A 12,830-nucleotide genomic window follows, 5' to 3' on the forward strand; every position below is an offset into this window, starting at 1 on the left:
AATGCCTCGTCTGGAAGCACCCTCATTGTCCTCATAAAACTAGAATATGTATAAGATTGATTCCTTAACAATATAACATATGTTATACGTTTGCAAGGTATTTGGAGTTATTTGATCTGCATGGATTTTTATTAGTTCTTGTTTTCGGTTCTGTCAAGCCTGTAGCGTCCGCTTTGGTTACTCATCCACCAGACTCCCTCTTCCAGGACTTCAGGTCCTGTCTCTTGGCCCATTCAGTAGAGTCCCTATTTTCATCTGTACAATACTGGAGAATAAGTGCTGTTCTCAGACAGGAAGGCGACTGTCCCTGAAGTACACTGGAGTGTTTTCCAGCACAAGTGCTTGTTTTAGCTTCCTTGTCTTTCACAAGTATGCCCCATCACATAGAGGTGTGTGCTCTATGTCTGGGATGGAAAGGGTGGTGACTCAGAAAGTTATCAGGGAGGGGGGATAGATTTGATTATACATTTAATTTAAGAATTACATGATATATTGGTGCTCAGTGACAGAAGAGCAGAGCACTCCTCAAGGATTCTTCTACAGCAGAGCCATTACACTGCAAGTCACTGAAAGGAACACCTGATAACTGTTTCTCCATATCTGCATTTCAGGTGTGGGAATTACCACTGCACTCCACAAGCTGAGTCAAATAGTGCTATATTCAGCGTTTATTGCTACAGTAACCTCAATGAGATACGTTTTTGCTGAAATCAGTACAACCTTGGGATATATAAATAGTCTGGTTGGGCTATATTTGGGCAAGTGTTTATATATCTTACCAAAAACCAGCACAAGACTGATCACCTACTAATCTGCTTTTTTAATCTATTTAAATGTATGACTTATTTGCATTTAATATTATGAAAAGTACAGGGAGTTTTGCTTGTCAAGCATTAATAATCCATTTTATACTTTTCTATGCATGTTACCAAATTAATTGAGATATAGGCATGTATTGCACTTACGCTCTGAAAAATCACACACAATGAAGTTCAGTCTAGAAACAGAGGCACAGGAAAACTTACACACACGTGCACATTATTAATAGTATTGAGAAAATAATTTTGATTCTCAGTTTAAAAATGACAGTTTTGAAATAAGCTGGGAAAGAGGCAAGTTTTATACCACAACATTTACAAAATGATAGAAATTCAAATGCTCACATTTAAAAAAAAACATTTTTAGTCTGAAAATAAACTGCATTTTGGAACTTGTTTTCACTAATTTCAATGTTTTTGTGGATTTCTAAAGATCATATTTCCCTTAAAAGTAAAACATTTCCTCATTCCCACCTCCTCAATATTGTACTGATCTTTTTCTACCCCCACCTACTTTTAAACAAAAATTAAAATGTCATACTCCACCTATTGCACTACTGACAGGAATACAGGGAAGCATGTACTAATGAACTCAGCAGTACACCCATGCTCACCCAGTTTTGGAAATGCAAACCTCAGCATTTGGTATAACTGCTACTCAAGTTACAGAAAATGATTTCCCTCATTTCTCTCCTGCCTTCATAGAGTTCTGTATAAGAACTCTGAAAACCATTTCTGGGCAGCTGGCCAATGAAAGAATAGTAAGATCATGTGATGAAGGAATGCCCTTTTATGGGCAAAAGGATGTTGGGATATCACTACAAACCCCTGTAACATTACATCTACACCACACTACATGTGAATAACAGTACATGAGTACAGATCAACAATATGTGCACATGTGAACCCGAACTGGAGTCTCCCTACATGTGAGAGAAGCAGAACAGCAGTTGATTCCTCCTCACCATGGATGCCCACAGAACAACTGAATACACCACAGTTAACCACCACAGTTATTAACACTAACCCATTCTCTGCATCCCCAGTGGATATCCTTCATTCGGTTAGAACGAAGAAGCAATGAAGCACAATGAAACTGTGCATTCATCTCCTTTCACACCAGAAATCATTTACATAACATTTATAATGTGCAAAGTGCTGTAATATTATTTTGTATACGTTTGGCCTCCCAGAATGAGGGAGGTCAGAATGTGAGAAATAAATTATCCCCGGGCTGTGTAGTGTTCTTCAAAGCTGTGACTTCTAAGAGCACTGGATCCATTAGGCCAGGGGTGGGCAACTTGTGGCTTTTCAGATGTTTTGGCCTACAACTCTCATCAGTCCTGGCGAGCATAGCCAATGGGTGAGGAACGATGGAAGTTGTAGGCAAAAACATCTCAAGGGTCACAAGTTGGCCAACCCTGCATTAGGCCATCCCCGCTCTCATATAACCCCACACAGAGCTGATGAGAGCCTGAAATTTACACATGGGCATGGAAGCCCAAAGCTGACTAAGATTAATCTGTAGCCTGTTGAGTCTGAACAGCAAACAGTAGGGAATATCCAAAGAGCATTATTCTAAGATGCAAACTGGATTGCCAAGGCAGTTGAACTACATTGTATACCTAGATAAACTGGCTTGCAAAATTATCACTCATCTGTGGCAAGTATAAATTGCCCCCAGGAGACCAGGACATTGTCTCCATGACAATGGAAGGAGAAGTGAATGGAGGAGTAGCAGATTTTTAGAAAGGAATCAGCTTTGCTGTAATTTGGTTCATGCAGGGCTCCACGAGGGAGTGCTCTGCACAAGTAAAAATTGCTTCACAGAACATACTTCCTGGTGGGGGTGAGGGTGGAGTGAACATCATCTGACTAGAAGGGGCTGCTCAACCAATAAGAGATCCCTCCCGGCTCTCCTCCCCCCCTTTCTCCTTTCCCCTGAAAGTCCAGATGCACCTGCATTTCAGGAGCAAGTCTCATTGACCACACTGGGAGTTAGTTCCGAGTAGACACACATATGCTTGTGCTGGGAAAGAGGGGAGGGGGAACACAGGGATGGGAAACCAGCCCCCTTTCTAACTGCAGGATCTCTATAACAAAGTTGTGAAGTAGTTACTTCCTAAGGCAATAAACCAAACAAGGGAGAATCAGAGCCTCGAGATCACACTTTACAGCATTTAGGGAGTTTGTGCTTTAAACTGTGCCATTTCAATTGAGGGGGGGTCCCCTGTAAATTCTGATATGGGCATTCAGGGGACAAGCCTCACTGAGCTCAATGGGTGTTACTTCTGAGTAGACACTAATTGGTCTGTGCTGGGAAACACAAGACAGGAGACAAGAAACACCTCTTGACTGGGGTCATGGTGAAAGGCCCACCCCTGGGCAGGGCTAGCACACCCGAGGCAAATACGGGGGCTGGGGCACATAACAACTATACCGCAGAGAAGCCAACTTAAGAAAAAGAATCGAGACTTTAAGCAGTTTCAGGAAATCCAGTTTTTCCCTGATAAGCTCCAGAGTGGCTGCTGGATGGCCATTACATCATCTATCCCTAACAACCTCCAAATGCAGCCAGCTCGGAGTAAATCGCTGGTGGAGAAATCCCCCAGAGTCAATCAACAGCATATCTTTAGCAGCTTTAGAGTCAACACCTTATCTTTACCAGAAGTTTGGCACTTTAGAACAGGGTTTCTAAAAGGCCTGTCTGGCGGCCCCTGAGAACCCACCTGCCGCTGAAAAAATGGCAGAAGCACTCCAAAAAAAAGTGCTCTAGGAATTGGCTCTATGGTTCTTGCCATAGAAGCCTCATTCCTAGAGTCTCCCAGAGCATCCTAGGAAGTAGTGTTTGAAAGCTCCTGCCTGCTTCCTAGGATTCTCCGGGGATACTCTAGGAATGTGGTGTCTAGGGTAGAAACCATAGAGCCCCATTCCTAGAGCTTGGAGGTAAATCTCAAGAAATAGCTGGCATTTTCTACTTGAAACAGGATTGGTAAAATAGCCATTACGTTGGGTTGGCTGGAGTGGGGAGGAGGCTGTAGCCTCCTCCTTCGTCTAACAAGTAGGGGGGTATGAGTGTGAATAGGGTGTATGTGTGTGAGAGAGACAGAATTTCAGTGGCGCATGGGTGTGACTTGTAGATGAATGTGCATGTGTGCGTCCCTCCCCCCACATGTGTGAAGCCCCCACCATACCAGCAATCACCCAATGCAGCCCTCAAGGCTGAAAAGATTACACACCTCCTATAAAAAAAAAAAATCCTTTGTATATTTTCAGCTCAGTGCTAAGTCAATTTTCAGTACACATACTGACTGACTGACTGAACAAGTAATTTCTTTTTTGAAATCTGCTTTGACAAAAAGCATGGCTGCCTTTGTATTGGGTTTTGGACCTAATTGAGAACCCATAATTATCTGAGTAGGCTTGATTATCTGTGCTAGTTCAGGATCTTGCTTCCTTTTCCTGTATGCCCTAAGTGTTATTTGAATTCAGGAAACATTTGCAGTTATTCATCTCAGGAGGAAGCAGACTCCTCAGGAAGAAAACTGAGTGAAAAATACTTTTGGACATAGGAAAAGGGAATCTGTGAATAACCTATTAAAGTTTACTTGGAATTACATCCCATTGTGCTCAAAAGGACTAACCTACCAGGCAAGTATTCAAAGGAGCACAGCCAGCCTACAGTTCTACACACGTTGACCTGGGAGTAAGCCCTACAAAACACAGCTGGATTTACTTCCAAGCAAACTTGTGTAAAATCAAGCTGAATGTCACTGTGTTAGTTTCAGCAACAAATAAGGGTTTGTTTGTTTTAGTCTTTGGCCTTTGGGGGAAGAAAACAGAGAATTGCTTCTTTGAAGTTACCGCAAGTTGGGAATACTAAACATCTTTTTTTTCTCTTTCAGCTCCTTCTTCCTTTCCTAATTCCCTAAATCCATAACAGCTGTTTTCATAGCACTACTTTTAAGGGTATGAGATTAAAGGATTTTAAGGGTATTACACACACACACACTCACACACAGAGAAAAAACCACCACTACCATGTGTGTGGAAAAAGAGGACTAGTAAAAAGTTTTGTCAGTAATTGAGGGTTTCCCATAGGCATCTGTTCGGCCACTGTGGAAATAGAATGCTGGACTAGACAGGGCTTTGGTCTGATCCAACAGTTCTCTTCTTATGTTCTTAACTGTGGATTTATTTTCAAGGCTGAGGTAAATTCTTCTCAGCATCACCAACCAATTATACCTGTTAAAAATGCAGTCCTGATACTTTCGAGCCTTATAAACCCTCACAAATTAAACTTTTATTGAATCTTCACCATCCTCCAAGATCTTTCCATATTCATGACTATCTCTGAGGAAGCAAACAAATTCCTGGGCTGGTGAAAGAATCATACTAATCACTTATGGTCACCATCACAGATCAAATTACCTTACACCATCTGAAAAACACAATTCCATTCATCATGTGATGTGCCACTTGTTAGTGGTGGGATAATTCCTAAAAATATCATTGGGTTTTTCCAAGATATGCCAAGTATTTCCTTGCTACAAGTTTTGTTTGGTATGACCTGTTTTCTGTCTGCCGCAATGCAACTGCATTTAGGCCCAGAAGAACAAGAGGCATTCAAGTAAGATGAATGCAGTCATCACTACGCAAGTAAAAGGGTAAGAGATACTGTAACTAAATGGAATTCTGAATGCCATTTTGGAAGAAAAGCGCATTTTCCTGTCAGCACACGGCACTAATCTTCCTGTGAAAAGAAAACCAATATTTCTCCACTACGATAATAAGAAATGCAAAGCCCCCCGACACTGGACACTCGTTTGGAGACGAAGGAAAGCAAAACGTTTGCTTTTTGCTGTCAGCTGGTGAGCCGAGAATTATTCCCTTCTTTCAAAATCCCATTTAGGGGGCAAAGTTGGGAAGCTAGGCAGCTCTCATTGCTACACTGAATCTGTCACTTCCTAATGAACTGGCATAACATCTTCATTAGCAGCCTGCAGAGGGCAGTCAAGCAGCACCAAATGAATCCTGCCAAGGGCTTAAGTAATAACTGTAAGACATTGGCTGTGCTAAACCAACAATAATAGAAATTCTGAGGTTTTCATAAAAAACCAAAATGATAACATCACTTAATTCCATTTCGATCATTTTCTTTATATTTCTCAATTGGAATATATTTGTGTAAAACCAAATGTTGTAGTGTGGAGTGTTCCTTGGGCAATATATCCTAATCAGCAAAAATTCATTATATTAATGCATTTTCTGCCCTTAATTTAAAGTCACCAGCTAATTCATGTTTACCATCTTTTGTAAAAGATTATACCTTTTCTGGAATTTCAAGCTCATTAACTTACATTTTCAGCAGTGGATAGTAGATCAGAAACAATTTATTCAGACAAAAAAAATGCCCAAGGCAGCTTTATAGAGTAAAAAGACCCATAAATACATATGTGGGTTGGAAGAGCAACAGACATAATATCTGTATACTGAGTTGAAACCTAGCAGTTAATTCAGAAAGAATATTTGGATGGCTGAAGGGCAGGGGGGGGAGCTATACCCATTTCTTTCAAAGGAATGACCCTACATACCATGTTAGCTCACATTATATTTCAATTTCCCCTTCGTTATGCCCCCAGTTTTCTACAACTCTACTCAGACAGGTTTTACATTATGTCTCCTTTAGGGAATGAAGGGTCATGGAGATAAACAGTGAGGAAATATTTCACATTGGAAAGAACTGTTTCAGCAAGACCCTGAAGTTATAATGGACAAGTGAGACCTACAGAAAATCCTGTAGTGTGGAGTGTTCCTGTTCCGTGTTCCAGCCAGCCAGCCAGCCATGCTCTCATCCAGTATACACCATCCCCCCCCCCCGCATCAGCATTAGCCACTGAGCATGCTCAGTCCTCACTGATCTGTTTAGGGATTGTTGTTCTTTTGTAATGACTTGAGTACATAAGAATCTACACTCTGAGAATGATTCTGCTTTTAGGATATGATGAGGGTGTGTTGGAATCGAACTGGGAGAGATGATGGGGGAAGAGAGACTGGCTTCAAATCCCTGTATAGCCATGAACCTACATGGTCTAGGTTCAAGGTGTCTTAGGGAGCGCCTTCTCCCCTACGTCCCAGTTCGCCACCTAAGGTCCTCTGAGGGCTCTCTGCTGTGGCTGCCTAATGTGAGACTGCAAGAGGACCTTTTCCTTTACCACCACTCAGTTGTGGAAGGACCTGCAGCTGAAATGCACCTGCTAACCTCATTGAAGGTCTTTAAGCAGGTATTAAAGACGCTGTTATTCCAACAGGCCTTCCCTTTTGAGAGCTCTTCATCCTTTTGTATACTGTTTTTAAGCTGTGTGGTTTTAAGCTGTGTTGAATTGTTGGATTTTTTTAAAAAAATGTCTAGTTGAAAGTTATTTTTAGTTATATGTTGTTTGTATATATTGTCAGTATGCTTTTATGTAAATGGATTTTAAACTCTGTATATTGTATTTTAATGTTTTAACTTTTGTAAACTGCCCAGAGAGCTTGGGGTGGTATAGAAATATTATTATTATTATTATTATTATTATTAATAATAATAATAATGATGAAGAAGAAGAAGAAGAAGAAGAAGAAGAAGAAGAAGAAGAAGAAGAAGAAGAAGAAGAAGCAGCAGCAGCAGCAGCAGCAGCAGCAGCAGCAGCAGCAGCAGCAGCTGCTGCTCACCTGGGCAATTCAATATGTCTCAGCCTAACTTGCCTCATAGGTTGTTGGTGAGAACAAAATGGAACAATCCTACATATACTGCCCTGAACTCTTAGGAGGAAGGCTGGGACACAAGTGTGACTAGGTATAATTCTGCCCTTCTAAGCATCTTTAGAATTTTGTGAAATCTGTTACCTTAAATTAGACAGAATAATTGCCATTTGTTTATGAGATCTACTATTTGCTAATATTTAAGTGGAAATGACTCAGATTTGTGACTAGCCTCTCACCTTATTGTCTGTGATAAAAATTGCTCGTTGGGTGACTAGGCAAGGAACCACTACTAAAGCTGGAACCACACACTCTTTGGGTACAAATAATCATTTTAGGGTGTTCGTATGTGTGTGTGGGGGAGGAGAAACACCGAATATTTTTAGAGGGCCAGAACATTTGGTGGTCTTATTTGAAAGGCTGGAATAACTATACTGGCTCTGAGGATTAAAAAATAAAAAAGCATCAGTATGGTTTTATCTGGCTGCACACTTCCTGGAGAGGGGCTGTTCCCCCTGGATGGGTCCTACACAGTCCCTGTAAAGGTAGCAAAAGTTTCCTTAGGCCCCGTAAGTATAGAGATGGTGGAAGGCCCATTAGGCTCCCAAACCCTATTTCCCTAGCATCTTTCTTGGCTGCCCTACTAAAAAGAGATGGGTTAATTGCTTTGTTTCAGATTATAATCTGTTGTAAGCCATTTTGCAGAATTATTCAACTGGAAGCACCTTTTAAAAAAATAATAAATAAGCCAACCTACAGTTCTAGGTTTAGCCTGGCATATGTTTATAATGCTACCTGAACGTGAAAGAAAAACTAAAGATTTTGTAAAGAAATAACATTACTGCCTATTTTCTTAATATTTTAAACCACAAATGCCTACACAGTTTTCTATCAACCCCTGACCTTCACCTCTTTTAATAGAGAATGGAGTGGACCACAACACCTTACTGGGCATTCTATACACTCAAGTCAAGATCTATTTAGTTCCCTGGCCCCCATTCTGATTTCCTATTTTGTTATTCCTTAGTTTTCTGTCCAACTTTTAGCCTAACTGGTTCTGCCGCAAAAAGAACACACAGCTGCATTACCTCAACCAGCACCTGGCATCGGGTCCCTTGGGGGGTGGGGTGGGGCAAGTCCCCCCCCCCCAGAAAATCCTGCTTAAGATAGCAAAATCAAAACTTCAGTAAGGGAGGAAATTAAAAGTATACATGCACAATACTACTAGTGTGAAGAACAAAATAGTTGGCAAGAGCCATCTCATTCCTCTCTTTGGAATGGTGATTAAGAACGTACAGTAGGCTGACAGCAGGCACAGCAGGTATCAAGCCACACAAGCTGTTTCTCATCTTGCACCAGGCATGGGCTTTGTGAAGAGGCTATTCAGTAAAGTGGAGCTCATCCAGTTATCAGCATTTACTCCAGCTCCTCAAACTTGCACAGCATGCAAGAGTACTAATTTTATGAAGGTGAAAATGAAAAGGTTGCATATTTGGAGAGCATTTTTTTTTTTGTAGAGCAATAGGATCCAAATAGGAAGGGGAAAGTGTAGACAGAGTGGCCTCCGATATCTCAAAAACACAAGGAGAGATGAAGCTAGAGTGGATTCCCACTTCCACTACTTGCTCTTCCTAACGTTTGAAGCCCAGTGGCATATGACCTTCTCTCAGATCTGGAGCTCATGCATTTCAATGCTGGTGAGATGCAGAATTCCCTGATGCACAAATCAAAGAACAGGAAACGTCAATCACTCCCCCGTGTGTTCTTTAACAGACGATGCCACAGCCTTCTTTCCCCTCTTCCTCTCCCCTCATTTCATAGCACTCATGTCATAGCATTCATTGGCATCCTAGGTGTCAAACAATCTACATAATCTAATACAGTACAGTGGAACATTCTACCAGCAGGCATGATGAGAGTTCCTAACCTTGGCACGTTAACAATACTGAACATTGGCAGATGGTTTACTGACAGAAGAAAGTGGACTTTCTCCACCTTACTATAATGATATTTCATTGCAATACCTTAATGTTTAGACCCTAAGTAGCTATATGTATATGCAGCACATTCTTCACATATAGATCAGTGCCTAACCTCAATCCAATAGATAGGACTGCAAGCACGTGCTGTCCCAATCAGATTACTAGTAATGGCATCAGTTACTAACTATAACGGAAGGGAGAGGAGACAGGACTGAGGTAAGTCCCCTGTTTCCCCCTTCCAGCCCTACTGCCTCAGGGAGGCAATCACCAGCATCCATTTGTATGAGTATGTGAAGTCAAAGACACACAAACGCATAAGCCGACTTCCACATGCGTATGGCCAATTAGTTAGTATGTTGGTACCTTTCTCATTTGGACTAATTTCTGCCATCATAACGGGGAGGGGTCGTATTGAGGCTGCAATCCTAAATCCCATACGAATCAGTGGGACTTACTTCCAACTAGACATGAATGGGATTGCACTGTAAAGAGTCCCCCCTTCCCTACCCCCATGTTGATACCAAAACAATGAAAACTACAGCAGTGGCAAAATCCAAGGTGGCTAACTTCTCAATCTCACTTTCTAGCGGCTTTCTGTCATGCTTCCATGGTCCTCATAGAATACTTATTTATGCTATTCCTCCTGAAAACACACCCCTGCAATTTCCTTCTTGAAAATTCTAATTTCTGCAAAGCCCCAAATAAAGAATTTATAATTAAACTCCACATTAGGCAACTTTAGGCAAAATAAGGTTTAATTCAATAGGAACGTGTTCGTCCTTTGGTGCTAAAGCACACATTTACAGGATTTGAGATTAACAGAATCAGCTGAGACATAATGCAGGCATCCGGATGATGGAAACAATTTGATTGCTTGGGGTCTAGCAATTACTGTTAGAATGCTCTCCATGAAGGAAGAGTACAAAAGGTAACAACTGGTTCCTGAGATGGGAAAGTACTTTCCCATGCAGGGAGGCACATTAATTTTATACTCTTGTATTCCCACTCTACCATTTATTTCTACAATATTTAACCAATATTTTATTTCCTTTAGATGAAGGCTGCATTGTGGCTATGTGCTCTAAGAAAAAACATTGCAATCCTTTTTTACACATAATAAATGTATCCAATGCTATTAGAGAATGAAACATCCACCTTTATCATTGATTCAATGTATCCACTTAAGTTCTTATTTCTTATTTAGTTTTGTGGGTGCCATGATGATCCCAGTGAGCCCCAGGATAGCCTTGAACATTACCGTGGGCAATGAGAACGCAATCAAGCAATGAATGCAATAGCCCTTACATGCATGAAACATGCTTTGTGTACACCAGAATAAAGGCAATTAGACATCACACTGTCATTCCTCTTCACATTTGCTCTTAAAAAGCAGTTGCATATGATCAGTAAACTCACCTGATATGTCTGATGCTGGACTGTGCCCAGGGGTTCATGAACATGCTTAACTCATCATTTTTTAAAAAAATGGGATCCCCCATGTTTTCCCTGAGCCAGAAAATGGGCAGGGATCTTGCAGGCCTCACACTAACTTCGTAAGTGATTGAAAAGCAACAAGCCTTCTCTGAATCTTTTCCTGGCTCAGGAGAACAGCAGTGGAATTTCTGGATCCTGTACCGAACCCCAGAAAGCAGCAAGACAGCTTGTTGTGCTTGGATCCATACCAAAGTCAGATGATGACTGAGACATTCCCCCACCCTTCTCCTGAAGGGTGGGCAAATCCCCAGACCTTCTATTGAGCTCAGAGAGGCTCAGAAAGCAGAAAGCCGCCTTGCTCCTTTCGAGCCTTTCCAAGGTTCCACAAGCCCCTGCCTCCCACCACACCAGCTCAGAGTTAGGGGAGGAGGACTTGGACTTGTCTTGCAGTTGCATTCATCTTCAGGGCACTTGGAAAGAATCCAAAGAGCAGCATGTTGTCACACACAAGCAAGACCTCACCCCTCTTTTTGCAGCTATACGCAGATGAAAGTCAGAAAAGGTCAAACCCCAGAAGGCCTAAAGAAACGGATTTACAGGAAATGGCTGGAGGGTGACACAAAAAGGATCAGAGGCTGAAAGAATAGGTGGAAAGACACACTGGGGAGAACTGACACAAAAAAGAATGATCCAACATTAGACTCTATTGCAGTTAGACTAGTAATATACCTTCAGAGATGTCACATAGACATTTTCTAATTTCACCCAGTTTATTTGAACTAAATTCAATCGAACTTTCACACAGTTGTAGTTAGAGCTCGGGCAGCAGCTTTTTGCTAGAACAGGTAGCTTTTCCACTACATTTGCTAAGCAAAATGGATGGTTTCACTTAGTTACCTTACAGAATAGGAAAAAAGCAATTTTCATAGAGCTAATCATTATCTCCCAGATGATCAAGTGAGACTTAGTGATAAGGGACAGACTTAACCAATGCTCTGAGTTCCTTCATTAATGCAAATGCCTGTGGCATGGTGGGCAGAATCACTTCAGGTGACCTAAGGATCAGCTTCCTTTTTGATGAGCGAAGAGAAAAAAGATACGATTAAGTGGTGCTTTACAGTCCCATGGTCAGCCATCCCTCGGTCTATACTAAAAAAAAAAAAAAGGAAATGTGCAAAGGAAGAGCTCTGCAACTTGAGTAAGTTCTGCAAATTAAGCAACTCTTTTTATTTTGCATCGTTTATTCTCCTTTTGCTAGCTGACTAAATACGATCCCTGGGGAAGGAAACGGCAACCCACCCCAGTATTCTTGCCATGAAAACTAAATGGATCAGTACAACCAGAGATATGTCGGTATACCATCGGAAGATGGGACTCCCAGGTCGGAAGATGGTCAAAATGCTACTGGGGGAGGAACAGCGGGTAAGTTCAACTAGCCCCAGATGTGATGACGCAGCTAGCTCAAAGCTGAAAGGACGGCTAGCAGCCGATGGTGCTGGTGGTGAATGACGAATCCGATGTTCTAAAGATCAGCATACCACAGGAACCTGGAACGTAAGATCTATGAGCCAGGGCAAATTGGATGTGGTTATTGGGGAGATGTCAAGATTAAATATAGACATTTTGGGTGTCAGTGAACTGAAATGGACTGGAATGGGCCACTTCACATCAAATGACCACCAGATCTACTACTGTGGACAAGAGGACCACAGAAGAAATGGAGTAGCCTTCATAATTAATAATAAAGTGGCTAAAGCAATGCTTGGATACAATCCAAAAAATGACAGAATGATCTCAATTCGAATTCAAGTGATCCACATATACGCCCCAACCACAGATGCTGAAGAAGCAG

At 41.5% G+C, this 12,830-nt stretch overlaps 1 protein-coding gene across 7 annotated transcripts in view; it reads right to left on the minus strand.

The window, feature by feature from the left end:
- The window catches only part of TUSC3 (tumor suppressor candidate 3), a 172,979-nt gene that overhangs the window by 107,048 nt on the left and 53,101 nt on the right, over positions 1–12,830 (minus strand). The gene's annotated exons all lie outside the window — the stretch shown is intronic.

This window comes from Heloderma suspectum, chromosome 5 (assembly GCF_057233095.1).
Source record: "Heloderma suspectum isolate Gila_16-S chromosome 5, 16-S_ref, whole genome shotgun sequence".
Classification (NCBI taxonomy): domain Eukaryota; kingdom Metazoa; phylum Chordata; class Lepidosauria; order Squamata; family Helodermatidae; genus Heloderma; species Heloderma suspectum.